The sequence below is a fragment of the Megalobrama amblycephala genome, linkage group LG2, assembly GCF_018812025.1.
Source record: "Megalobrama amblycephala isolate DHTTF-2021 linkage group LG2, ASM1881202v1, whole genome shotgun sequence".
Lineage (NCBI taxonomy): Eukaryota > Metazoa > Chordata > Actinopteri > Cypriniformes > Xenocyprididae > Megalobrama > Megalobrama amblycephala.
Genome location: NC_063045.1, coordinates 22749987 through 22763142, shown reverse-complemented (window position 1 = coordinate 22763142; position 13156 = coordinate 22749987). Strand labels below are relative to the sequence as shown.

The following is a 13156-nucleotide window of genomic DNA, read 5'->3' as shown; positions in this document are numbered from 1 at the left end:
CTAAGCTATACTACCTACATTCATTTTCTAGCTCTTACTGTATTTTATTTAGGGTCATGAACATGCCTGCAAATTTTGACCATCTGAGGTGTTGTGTAATGCATGTATAAAATTTCTGATGATTTTGACGTTCACGGGTCAATTTGACCCCCAATTTCATGGTTAACCACAGCTGCACAGACCCAAAATAAAAAAATAAAAAAATGATGTATTTTTTAATTTCAGTTTCTCAGCTACCCTCTGAGGGTATTTAAATCTATATTTATGCATTTTGCAGAAACTTTTATCCCAAGAAATGTACACTGCATTGAGGGCATACATTTTTGTCAGTTCAAGAATGTTAATTTTGCTGGTAGTTGAGATCACAGTTTGAGCTTCAAGAAAGCACATGCAAACACAAACATTTAAAGAAATAAAAAATACATTATAAATAAAAAATCGTTACAATACTGTTTGTAATATTCATACTTTAAAAAAAAAATTGTAAAAACGGTTGTTAAATAGTTTGTTTTTTTTAATTTTTTTTTTTTTTTATTGTTTTTGTTGTAATGTGTGACAAGTATTAATATTAAAGGTTTACAATTTTACCAGATTTTTTTTTTTTTCCTCATAGTGATTTTTCGTTAATTGTATTAAATCCAATTTGACCCACAACATAAAAATCGTACCCAGAATTCCAACATAATACAAAGGTTAAACTGACATTTTCACCCAAAAAATGGAAATTCTGTCATTATCTATGAAAATCAGTGGGGTCCAAAACACTGATTTTCAGTGTATGTTGTTAAATTCTATGATGCTCCACAGAAGATAGTCAAATAGGTTTGGAACAACATGATGACAGAATTTTCACTCCTGAGCAATAAAAATGTCCTCAAACCCACAAGTCTTTAATTTGCTAAGGAGACAGGTGCTGCCCCTTTAAAACCTTCTTCCAAACCTCCATTTCTTTTACAAGTCAACATGTCCAACTCAGATGTTTATCTTGGCCCCTTGTCATATGATATCAGAGCCTTCCAGCTACCTGAGGGTGACCCTCCCATTAGATGTCGTCTTTTGTGCGCTCAGGTTGCACTGGAAGAAACGTGAGGAACGTGGGTGTGAAAGTGGGTTTTTGTACGTGAGCGTCTGCACAGGCATAATCAGAGTGATTAGTTCTCATTGTTCCCTTGTTGTTTGCTCAGCTGCTCGAATGTATGTCTGGCAATGCATTTTCTGAACCCAACTGCTAATGTCTACAACTTGCTGAATGATATTAACACCTTTTTTTTTAAGAATGAGAAAACAGTTAAAAGCAAATTAAATCAAAAACAAATTTGTCTGAAGATTTTAAGGCCATGTATAAAAAGATATAATTTTAGCATTAGTGTTTAAAGCAACTTGAAGATCAATTGTTTGAAATACTCATTTAACAGTTAGTTCTAGTCCTCTACCAGCATGTTCTGATGTAGAACCTGGAAGCGCTGCACTGTCTATACAATGTAAACAGTGTAGGAGGGAAAAGAAGAAATTGTTGAATAAAGTCGTTATTTCTGTTTTGTTTTTGCAAGTATTCTTGTTGCTTCATAACATTAAGGTTGAACCACTGCAGTCACGTTGACTGTTTTAATGATGTCTTTTCTGGACCTTGGATGTGGTAATTACGTTGCATTCTCTTGGGGATCAGAAACATCTTGGATTTCATCAAAACTATCTTAATTTGTGTTCCAAAGATGAAAAAAGGACAGAAGTACTTAAGGACAGAAATTTCATTTTTGGGTGAACTAACCATTTAGGGAACACGTAAATTCTTTATGATTTTTAGTTTGGTCAATTCCCATTTTAATCTTCTCAGTTCTCACTTAACAACCGACAAAGAAAAGAAAAAAAGAAAAAAGTGCATATAGCTAAAACCAGTCTGTTTTTTGTATGATTCAGGAATATGGTTTAACCAATGATTTTTTTCTTTTTTTTTTTTTTCTCTCTTTCATTTAGGATTATAAACATAAATGCAAAATAAAATAAAAATAAATAAATACATTTTTGATGTATTTTGTTATGTCCATTTCTCAACTACCCTCTAAAGGGTTTATTTATACATTTGGCTGATGCTTTTATCTGAAGAAATTTACACAGCCTTGATGCCATATTTTTATCAGTTCATGCGTTTTAATTTTGCTGGAAATTCTACTGTTTGAGCTTCAGGAAAGCATACAGAATAAGTGCCACGCTTCAGTTTAAAATGTTAAAATGTTTTTAAACATTTTAAACATCACACCCAGATTTTAACATAATCCACATTCAACACATCCACATTGCCTGCATCTGTTTGACTAAATTTTCATGTCACAACAACACATTCTGATTCCTATGAGTGGTAACAAACAAAGTGCTTTTAAGTGTTTTTAACTAGATGAGTGATGGATTATGACAGCGTTTGTCTTTAAATATGAGTTAATGATGTAGCTTCTCTAACAGTAGGTGTGCGGTCTAATAGGATATATAACACAGAGATTACATATTTATGTGATTCGCTGGCCTCTGACGCACCATTTAGATGCTAATGTGATTCAATCTGTCATTTCCAACAGTGTGTGTGTTTTGAAAGTACCTGCTCTATCAAAGCAGTCATTAAATAAATGACATTGTTTTTTGTTACAATTGTTTTATGTATGTATGTTGAAATATTTTTTTATCAATGCAGTGTTAGTGTTTTAAAATAATTTTAAAAATCATTTAAATAAATGACTTACTTACCTCAGGCTGAATGTTTTTCCAAGGCAGTGTTAGTGTTTTAAAAGAATAGATCAATATGACATATATATGATAGCTAGGTTAAGAAATAATAACTTCAGGCGCCACATTGTTTATGTTCTAAACTGATATTATCAGGGTTATAATTGATGCCGAGTGCTACATTTTCGCAATTGCATGTGGAATATATTGCATGTCAGGACAGGCCACCCACAAAGCTATGATAATTTCATTTATGAATCTGAATGTGTTTTTGTTTTTTTTGTGTGATGCATCCGACTAAACTGTAAGAGGGAAGCCGCACAGATTGACGCTATATGCATTATGGGCTTGCCACATTGCATATGTCAGCATTCATATTTTGCAGCTGTTTTTTCTTTTTCAGACATGGATGAACAAAGCCATGTCCTCCCATGCTTCACTGAACTCATTTAACCTAGTAATTGAGACATTTTTGGCTACTCTACAAATAAATTGACCAACAGAGGCGCCTTTAAAAAAAAAAAAAACAGATGCCATCCTGATGACCGTAAAAGATGTGCAAATGTCCTAATTGGAACAGTTGCTATAGAGCAATGATGCCAAGTTTTTGGGGTGTTCAGCTGTCTTCTTTGTCTGTCTACTAGCTCTCCTCATACAGCATAGAGCCCATTTGTAGTGGCAATAAATTATTAATCAGAAAGACATCATGTTCATCGAGATGTCCTAGTGTGACTGGGTTAATCGCCTCTGGAGCGGAAAACAAAGCAGTCCGTCGCAGGTAGGCATGCGCAAAATGAATGCAGACTTCTTGCCCATCTGCATCTAGGTGTGTGCTCAGCTGTGCAGCCAAAACTAAAGCAGACACACGCATTATGAGCAAACGTTCATGCGTCAAAGCATGTAGATGTCATTTTCTAGCCAACGCATTTAAACATAACCTGAGCAGTAAACATATCCTCTGTATTAAATATTCATGGCACTCTATATCCCAGGCAAGCAGATGCTTAATGCTGAGTGCTGCTGCTTTCTGATTTCAAGAACTACTGTGAACAAACTAAATCCTTTGGCAGTGTAGAAACGTTCAGAATCCCATACAGCCAAACTAAAGATGTGAACAGCTGAGACCCAGTCTGATGGCTGGCTTTTATGATACAGTATGATCCGCATAACTAAATCGCAATGGGCATGTTTGTTTGTCGCAAATCTGATGTTTCACAGTATTCAATTGTTTATTATAGATGGATAGAATTGTGTGAGCTACAATTGCAGTAATTTTTTATCTAACGATATTGAAATAAAGTGGGTGAATCTCAGGGTCATATTTCACACACAGTACAATAAAGGTAAAATAAATTATATATTGCACAAAAGCTCCTTTTTTTAGGAGGATTTATATATTTTGTATATATCATTTTGAAAATAAAGATGTCATATAATTATTTTCATAAAACAATTATTTTGATAATTAAGCCCATTTTATCCAACCATTCTTATTACTGAAGAGTTTTCGGTTGGTTTACTTTAGAGTTTGCTTCTTAATTATTTGCTTTGATGATTCTCATTACTGATGATTCTCATTATGATATATTTTTTACTAGTGGGTACAGGACACTATAGTTCATTTATGTAAGTGAGGATAGCAAAATAAAGTAAACTGTGACATATTATACCCAAACATTCTTCATACAGTGGACTACCAGAAAAATTGATAAAAAAAATTTGGGACCAAAAATTATTCAGACACTTTGACCTGAGCATGAGCATGTTTTGCTTAAGTGTTATCTGACATAATTAAGATTTTTTTTTTTTTTTTTTTTTTTTTTCTGACACAGTTTTACTCTGAGATCTTGTCATATTTTCTCACCATTTTTTCAAACTATAGTGAATAAACTGTATTAATAAATGAAATGTTCAAGGTGTCTGAATAAATTTTGGTTTGACTGTATGTGTATATATATATATATATATATATATATATATATATATATATATATATATATATATATATATATATATATATATATGGCTAATGTTTTTTCCAAAGTTACTACCCCTCAGCATTTTCACTGGCCACAATTTTGCTGTTGGGAAATTACATTTTATATGATTAAAGTTGACTTTGGCATGCTTAAATTACTTGATTTTGAGTCATTTTACTTGATTCAGAAGATTTAAAACCCTTTCAAACTTTCAAATGCAGATTGACCACCCAAATCAAGACTATATTGTATATCAGTTGGTATGCACTATGTGGGCAAGGGGTGGGCAAAATGAGCATAATATGAGAAAGTTATTTTTGTTAGGCTATATAAAAAAGAACAAAGAAGCAAATTAGCAAATTACAAATACAATAGTAAATAAAAAAAAAAAAAAAATCAGATACAGTAGGTTTCTTTTAACATGTAGCCTATACATTTATTTAACATCTTGTTTAACATCTTGTTTAACAAATGTTTGATTAACATTTATGACAGACAGGTATTCAGTTGGGCTGCTGAATGCATGGACGTAATATATACTACTGACACATAACCAGTTTTTACCCACCTGTTTACGTCCACTTAAACCATAACCAACTGTATTCACGCGAGATACTCCGCACGATGGGCGTTTTGACATCTGTGTGCGCGTGTATTTGAGTAGGCTATTCGAGTATTCAGACGCAAGGAGAACAGAACCGATGGCGCACGCGAGAGAGCGCTTATGTTGTGTGCCATTCAATGCGATTCCACCTGTCCTGCCTTCACTAACTGCAAGTTAATCGATAAAGAATTGTGATTGAAATGTAATTTTGTGATAAGACGAGCTTGGCTACCTTTCATTTGGTTGTAGGCTGAAATTATATTCAACCCGCCAAAGTGGCTAGTGGGAGTGGCTGTCTTACCTGCCACATCTGAAATCTACCCGCATTTGGCGGGTGTTAATGTCAAGCCCTGTAAATATATATATATATATATATAATGTATGAATGATCATACTACAACATGTATACGGATTTAGGATTTAGAGTTATGTTTGGTTTCATTGTGTTTTTGTTCATGTGTTTCAGTTTCCTCTATATCCTTTAAGTTTAGTGTTCTCCTCACCTTTGTTAGTTTCCTTGGTTTCTCATGAAGGAATGATTACTTTCACTTGTCATCTAATTAGTTACCTTGTTACTCGTCTAAGTACCCCCTGTTTTGTTCAGTTCTTTGTCAGTGCTTTGTTAACATTGTTAACATGTGTGGAAAGAGTATATGTTTCTCCTGAAATTCTTCTACATATTTCTCTTGTTGGAATAAAGTTGATTTAGACTGAATTCTGTTTCGGATAATCCGGATATGCGTATCCTCCCTCACCGCGGGAGTAGTTGAGAGTGACACCACTATCTCAGACTCCCACGCACATATTCCAACACCAGTAGCAATCTCTCTGCCCGCTCCAGAAGGGATTAACTATCCCAGCACGGAGTGTCCCAGACAGCAAGAGAAGACCTTCACCACAGAGTTGATGACGACGTCCCAGCCCGCCAAGCCACAGACCACGAGCGTGAGCCCCATCCAACCACAGAGTCAGAGCCAGACAAAGAGTCCATCCCAGAGCCAGAGCCAGTCACCACATCTGTCCAGAGGCCGGAGCATATGGCCAGATCCAGCGAGGATTTAGTTCTAGCGCAAGAGTCCACAATTGAGCCTTTGAAACCATTGATTAATTTCACTGCAGAGCCAGCTCCCACCCCTGAACTCATTCAAAGTCACCTGTTCGATATTCCAATCCCACCCTGTTACCTTCCCGTTCCGTTGTCTCTATCTCTGCTGGCTCCGTCAGGTCACAGTCACTCACCTGCTCCACTGGTGTCTCACAGCTTCTCAGCTCAAACCTCACTGGTGATTACTGCCAGCTATTCAGCTCTGCCTCGGGCCACTTCACCACCAACTCAGCTTTGTGAGGTAGATCTCCTGACTGAATCTCGGGCCTCCAGACCGGTGTCTCCACCCTGGCCGTTCAATCCTTCGGCTCCGCCTTGGCTCTTTGCTCCCTCAGGTCCGCCGTGGTCCACCATCACTAAAGCTTGGTTTATACTCGCTGTGCGAGCGCGAAGGTGCATGTGGCAAAAATTACATCATCACAGTGTGGGAAGCCATGCGCAAGACCCCATTTGGCACAGCAACTCCATTTCCAAAGATGCCCGACTTCGAGCCTATTCTGCCCGAGCAGTTACGTCTGTACCGACATGTTACCTCTATCCCTCTGTTTCCGCCTTGGTCCTCGCTCCCTCTGTTGTCACCCCATTCTGCCAGGCCCCCGTCCTCACCTCAGTCCCTCAATCAGGTGGCATTGCCTTGGATTTCGGGGCCTGCGATGTCAACCTGGGCTATTGTCCCTGCGGTTTCACTGTGATCTCCACCTCGCCCAGCTCCGCCTCCATCCATCAGCCCCAAGGATCCGTCCAGGAGAGCCGTCAGTGGTCCCTTACTCATCCTCCTCAAGAGCCCCCACCCTCACTCCAGTCCAAATGTTGACTACTATATATATATATATATATATATATATATATATATATATATATATATATATATATATATAGTAGTCAACCTTTGAAGTGGATCAAAAAAGTTGTCCTAAGAATTAAGTTGTCCTAAGAAGAAGGTTTTAGGACAACTTTGATGAAAGGTTTTGATCCACATCAAATGTTTACTAATATATATATATATATATATATATATATATATATATATATATATAATTAATATAATTTTTTTATGATTTTTTTTTCTGAATTTACCCTAGTACTTCTTCCAAAGTCTACAGCTGTCTTTTATGGTCTAGTTTGGCATATTCATTCTCTGTGACTCTGTAAAATGTTATTAGTAGGTTGCTGGGACATGCATACAGTATAGCTGTACAGTATTAGTTATCACTACCTCAAAAATCTGTATCGAAAAGAGCCAAGAAGAGTATTGTTTCTGGCTTGTCATTCCTTTTTAATACCTTAAGTGAAAAAACAAATAGGATTTGAAGCCCTGCAAACGTGACTGCTCTCAGGGACATTGCTTTGTCACTTTACATTAGACACACTCCTCTGACTAACCTATAACTGTGCTCCACTGTAGTTTGTGTATCACAATTTGGCATATATATATTATTAGCAAGAAGAAAACATCTGATAGAGGTATTGAATGAGCTTACCAGTCGTTTATTTTCCTCAAATACTTAACATTTCTAAAGAAGATTAACTTACCTGTGCACAGAAAACTGATTTGGTGCATCTGAAATTATTTAAAGAGATAGTGACATTTACTCATCTTCATGTCATTTCAAACTTGTAAAGGCCCATTCACACATAATGTGTTTTTGCATTTAAAAATGTGAGACTGTCAGGGTAATGGTCATCTTTGTGTTTTTGTTCATGTTCCTGTGTTTCCTTTCAGATTAGTTCCTGTCTCCTTATTTTCTAATTCCTTCCTGTTTGGTAACTATTAACTGATTAGTCCCACCGGTGTCTAGTGTATTTAGTGCACGTTTATATGACAACGATGTACAAGGATTCCAGGATTGTTTTCCCTAATAGTGGACTTCAACAGGGTTCAACGGGTTGAAGGTCCAAATTGCAGTTCCAGTGCAGCTTCAAAGGGGCTCTACACGATCCCAGGTAGATAAGGGTCTTATCTAGCGAAATGATCAGTCATTTTCTAAAAAAAAAACCCATAAATTATATACTTTTACTTTTACTTTTAACCACAAATGCTCGTCTTGCACTAGCTCTGCGACGCGGCACACATTACGTAATCATGTTGGAAAGGTCATGCATGACGTAGTCGGAAGTACCGTGGTAGGGCAAAAAACTGTCATCTAATTTTTTCCTCCAACTTCAAAATCGTCCTACATCGTTGTTTTACCTTGGGAAGTTTGTGAGTGTATGTCTAAAAGTGGAGTTAAATGCAGCCCTATAGCCCTATTTCCTGCAGAGTTCAGCCCCAAACCCAATTTAACACACCTGAACCAGCTAATCAAGGTCTTACTAGGCATACTAGAAACTTCCAAGCAAGCTAAACTTTGCAGGACAGTGGCCCTCCAGGACCAAGACACAAAAGAAGATGTTTAGCAGAATATCCAGTGCTAGGTAACTGATTAAGCCGTGAACACACTTAATGATCGTAAGACCGATTAGGAATGTCATTTGATACTTACAACTGATCATGCCTAAACACGCCAAGTCAGAGCCAGTTACATTCAGTCGGTGTTTAGCGTTGCTGTTTAAATGCCGTGTAAGTATTTAAATCTGCTTCAGTCCAAGGCTGCAAGCTGAAGGAAACGTTGTGTCTTTGTGTGTGAGCTCTGGCTTAGAATGCTAGTCATTAAGTGTGTCCCTGGCTTTACATGTAATCTGGATTATGTAATCAGATTCCAAAAATGAAATACTTGTAATTAGATTATATTACATTTTAATATACTCATAATCAGACTACAGTTACTTTTTACCTATTAATTACACAATATTCACAAAATGGCAGTAAATTATTCAAAATTTATTGATTCTTCCTAATTCTTCTTTTTTTTATCTTTTACATTTTCTCTACTACCCCCCATGCATTTTCTTAACAAAGCCCAATTTGGGAAACCCTGGCATAATGTATTGTAATGTTTAATGCACATTGTGTTGTTGATGACAAAAAATTGAATAAAAATTCTTTGTTTTATATCAATATGGCACAAGACTATCCTATTCAAATCAATGTGATAAACAAGTTATTAAAAGTCATCAAAAGTTATCTTCTTCTTTTTTTTTTTTTTTTTTAATCATGTAATTAGTAATGTAGTAGTAGACTACAATTTGTAATTACTCTGACCAGAACTGGGAATATCTAAGATGATTTTATTTATTTATTTATTTATTTTTTGCAGTACCACTAATGACATGCAGTTGGAGCAGTTCTAGAGCAATTCAGATTTTGTTGCAAAAAGCTTTGAATTTAGATTAAATAGGTCTACTAGTTATTTGTATAATTTTTAGGCAGAGATATCTAGCTACTATTAACTATGCAGTAAGGTTGCTTACTGGCCAGCTATATTTTTCTAATCAACCTTTCTGGAAGCTTCCAGGTGTTACCACATCAATCAAATGTCTGGATGCTTTTGGACTATTTCCTTTAAATGTGATCTCAGGTACTGCTTGGGGACATTCGCCCTTATTAAAGATGGCCTTTATTGATCTGTGATAGCCACCCCAGGTTGTCTCTTAGATGGCCCCCTTTATATCCAGAAATTGCTGGATATTGATTGCAGAATGAGAAACTGTGGAGATGTTGATAATCTTATCCTCTGCAGAAAAAGCATAGAAACACCATGGACCAATGGTCTCCTTGCTTCCCTTCAAATCTGGGTATTCACCATCCAATTCAAATGTTGGCTGATTCACTAAAAAATGGCTCTAGCGCCAAGGTGTACTGCTGATGATATCTTACCTGGTATTGAGACAAACATTGTGTATATGATATCTCTGTGTCTAAGGGGATTATGTGACCTGTTTGAGACATATAGGGGCCTGTAGACCTCATGAGGAATGAGAAACCTTATCGTACTCTATCCTGGTAAGACATGTCCCGTCAAAGTCAGGGAAAAAGTAAGGTTAAGCTTTAACATGGGATAAGAAAGTGTGAAAATATAGAAACACAATATCAATATCTATTTATATATGTTAATAATAATTATCATTATATATATATATATATATATATATATATATATATATATATATATATATATATATATATATATATATATATATATATATATATAAAACATGTTATTATATAATATATTTATTACATTAATAATAATAAAATAATAAATCATAATAATCAAATAATAAAAAAGCATTTTTATCATGTGATATATGCTAATGTTATTAATCATATATATATATATATATATATATCTATATATATATATATATATATATATATATATATATATATATATATATATATATATATATATTATACAATATCAAAAACATTTACCATGTAATCATCATCATATTTATTAATACATATTAAAATGTTATATATAATTATATATTTGCTATGTTACATAAATATTTCAATAATAATAAGCATGTTAAGCATTTTATAACAAATAATAAAGTATTTGCTGATTTTTAAAGTTTTACATAATATATATATATATATATATATATATATATATATATATATATATATATATATATATATATATATATAGTAAACATTTGGACTGGAGGGAGGGTTCATATATATATATATATATATATATATATATATATATATATATATATATATATATATAAAAATTAATAATGCATAGGCTATATAAAATATAAAAATATTTATAAGCACTGTCATTTTTTATAAATATATAATAATATATGTTGAATGTTTTTTCTATTAGCATTTTAATAATGTAATATTTGCTAATCTATCTATCTATCTATCTATCTATCTATCTATCTATCTATCTATCTATCTATCTATCTATCTATCTATCTATCTATCTATCTATCGTGTGCTTTGTCATGTCACGTCAGTGGACAGTAGCAGTGAGGTGGAGTCGTGTAAGGGGTGGGGTGTGAAGGTACATGCCTCCTCCTCCTTCTTCTCCTCCTCCTCCTGCAATACCCCTTCAAAGCCCAGACACTGAGTTACACAGCAAGTGCAGAGCAGCTCACACTCCGATAAAATACGCTGAGTAGACACCATTTCTTCAAGAACCCTCTTCATCAAGGCGCGAGCCTGCCGAAACCCTCGACATGTGACCGCTCCTGACTGTCGTCATGTAGTTTCATTTTTATCTTTCTTTTTTAATTTGATTTTCTTCGTCATAAAGACTCAAAACAGAACTTGCAATCAAGCGCTGCGCAGTCGTCCTGTGGATTTGCCAGGAATAATTCATCCTCATTTTCCAATTCCTTCTCGTTTGACGAGCGTTAAAGGAACGAGCGAATAAACAAACGAATGAAAACATCACACTGACCTACAGCAATAACCAGACGAGAAGAAATTTGGTTTAAACAACAGTCTTATACGCCATTGAAGAAGCATTGAAACGGATTTTACCTCTTTTGGAATCGAGTCTGTTCATCTCCACCGGTAAATATTTTTTTTTTTTTGTTTTTTTTTTTTTTGTTTTTTTGTGTGGGAATTGAATCATGGTTCATCTCTATTTTAGTGGTCTCTGGAATCGAGTGGACATACTCTGCTGGTCGAGTCTTGAAGCTGAACAGTGAAAGTTTTTTAGCAGTACAGTAGGCCTACTTTTACTATAGAAAAGACGTTGATATGCAGTAAGGACACAATAATGATGATGATGATGATGATCATACTACTACTACTACTAATACTAATACTAATAATAATAATACTATAATAATTAATAAAATTGTTAGTTATTATTATTAATTTATTGTTATATTAATATATTATTATTATTATTATTATTATTATTATTATTATCTAGTGAAAGTTTTTTATATTTTTATTTTTAGTCAAGCAGTACAGTAAGTAGGTCCATATAAAAATAGTTCTTAAAGAAGTTGAAAAGCAGATAACTAAATATTAAATAATAGAAAAATAATGGTGTTAAATAAACATAAATCTAATGTATTTAACCCAGAAGCAAAAATGGGAGGATGTATAGGCCTACTGTAACAAAAAAGAAAAAAAGGTCAAATTAACGTATATGAATCTGGGCTCTGCTGGTCGCGTCTCGTGATTGCACAGTGAATTGTTCAATCGATGTATCCGACTCTGCGCTCGGCTGGTCGGGTCTTGAGGCTGGACAGTGAAAGTGTGTGTGTGCAGATTGGTTCGTGTAGATGGAGAGAGAAGAGGGGTAGAAGGGCGAGATTTTTTTCTCTTCCTTGCGCTCGGATGCGTCTATAAGCTTGACATCAAGATATTATAATAGCTGCGATGTGACTCCGATCTATTCCCAACGAGGTAAGACATCGTGTAAAGTGCATTTGAGGCAGTTGGACTGAATTATAGCTAATATTTTTAGGCTTGGCTGTGTATGTGCTGCAGAGAGACTGACGCTCCTAATGCAAACCGAATGCAAACAGGTGTAAGACCCCCATTTACACCGCAAACGAGCGCCGACGCGACGCGATCAACCAGGGCGCTTGATTTATAACCGAATAAGCTCTTTAGGGTCTTTTAGTTTTTCCGCGTCGCGTCAATCGCGTCACGTCATGAGATGGGCTTTAACGCTTTTACCTTACAAAAGCTGTAATGGTCATATCGCGAATCACAGGATTCACATATTCATAAGATTCGAATCAACGTCGCTTTTGTTCCTGTTCCCCCCTCTAATGAACCCTATAGCGAGCTCAGTTTTGGTACAGTTGTGATGTCCATCGTTAATGTTTATTTCAGGAGGTTTAGATGAAGGTCTCGGGCGATCGATTAATTAATCTGTCACGTTG

The 13156-nt window shown here is 35.2% G+C and overlaps 1 protein-coding gene across 2 annotated transcripts in view; it reads left to right on the top strand.

The window, feature by feature from the left end:
• The first annotated feature begins 11347 nt into the window (after nucleotides 1–11347).
• Nucleotides 11348–13156, top strand: part of dag1 (dystroglycan 1) — a 40274-nt gene continuing 38465 nt past the window's right edge. Inside the window, exon 1 of one of the 2 annotated variants that reach the window (XM_048167061.1) lies at nucleotides 11348–11822. The gene's annotated coding sequence lies outside the window, so the exon portion shown is untranslated. Of the gene's footprint in view, nucleotides 11823–12221; nucleotides 12672–13156 lie in introns of those variants that run through there. The other variant, XM_048167051.1, reaches the window with a different exon arrangement.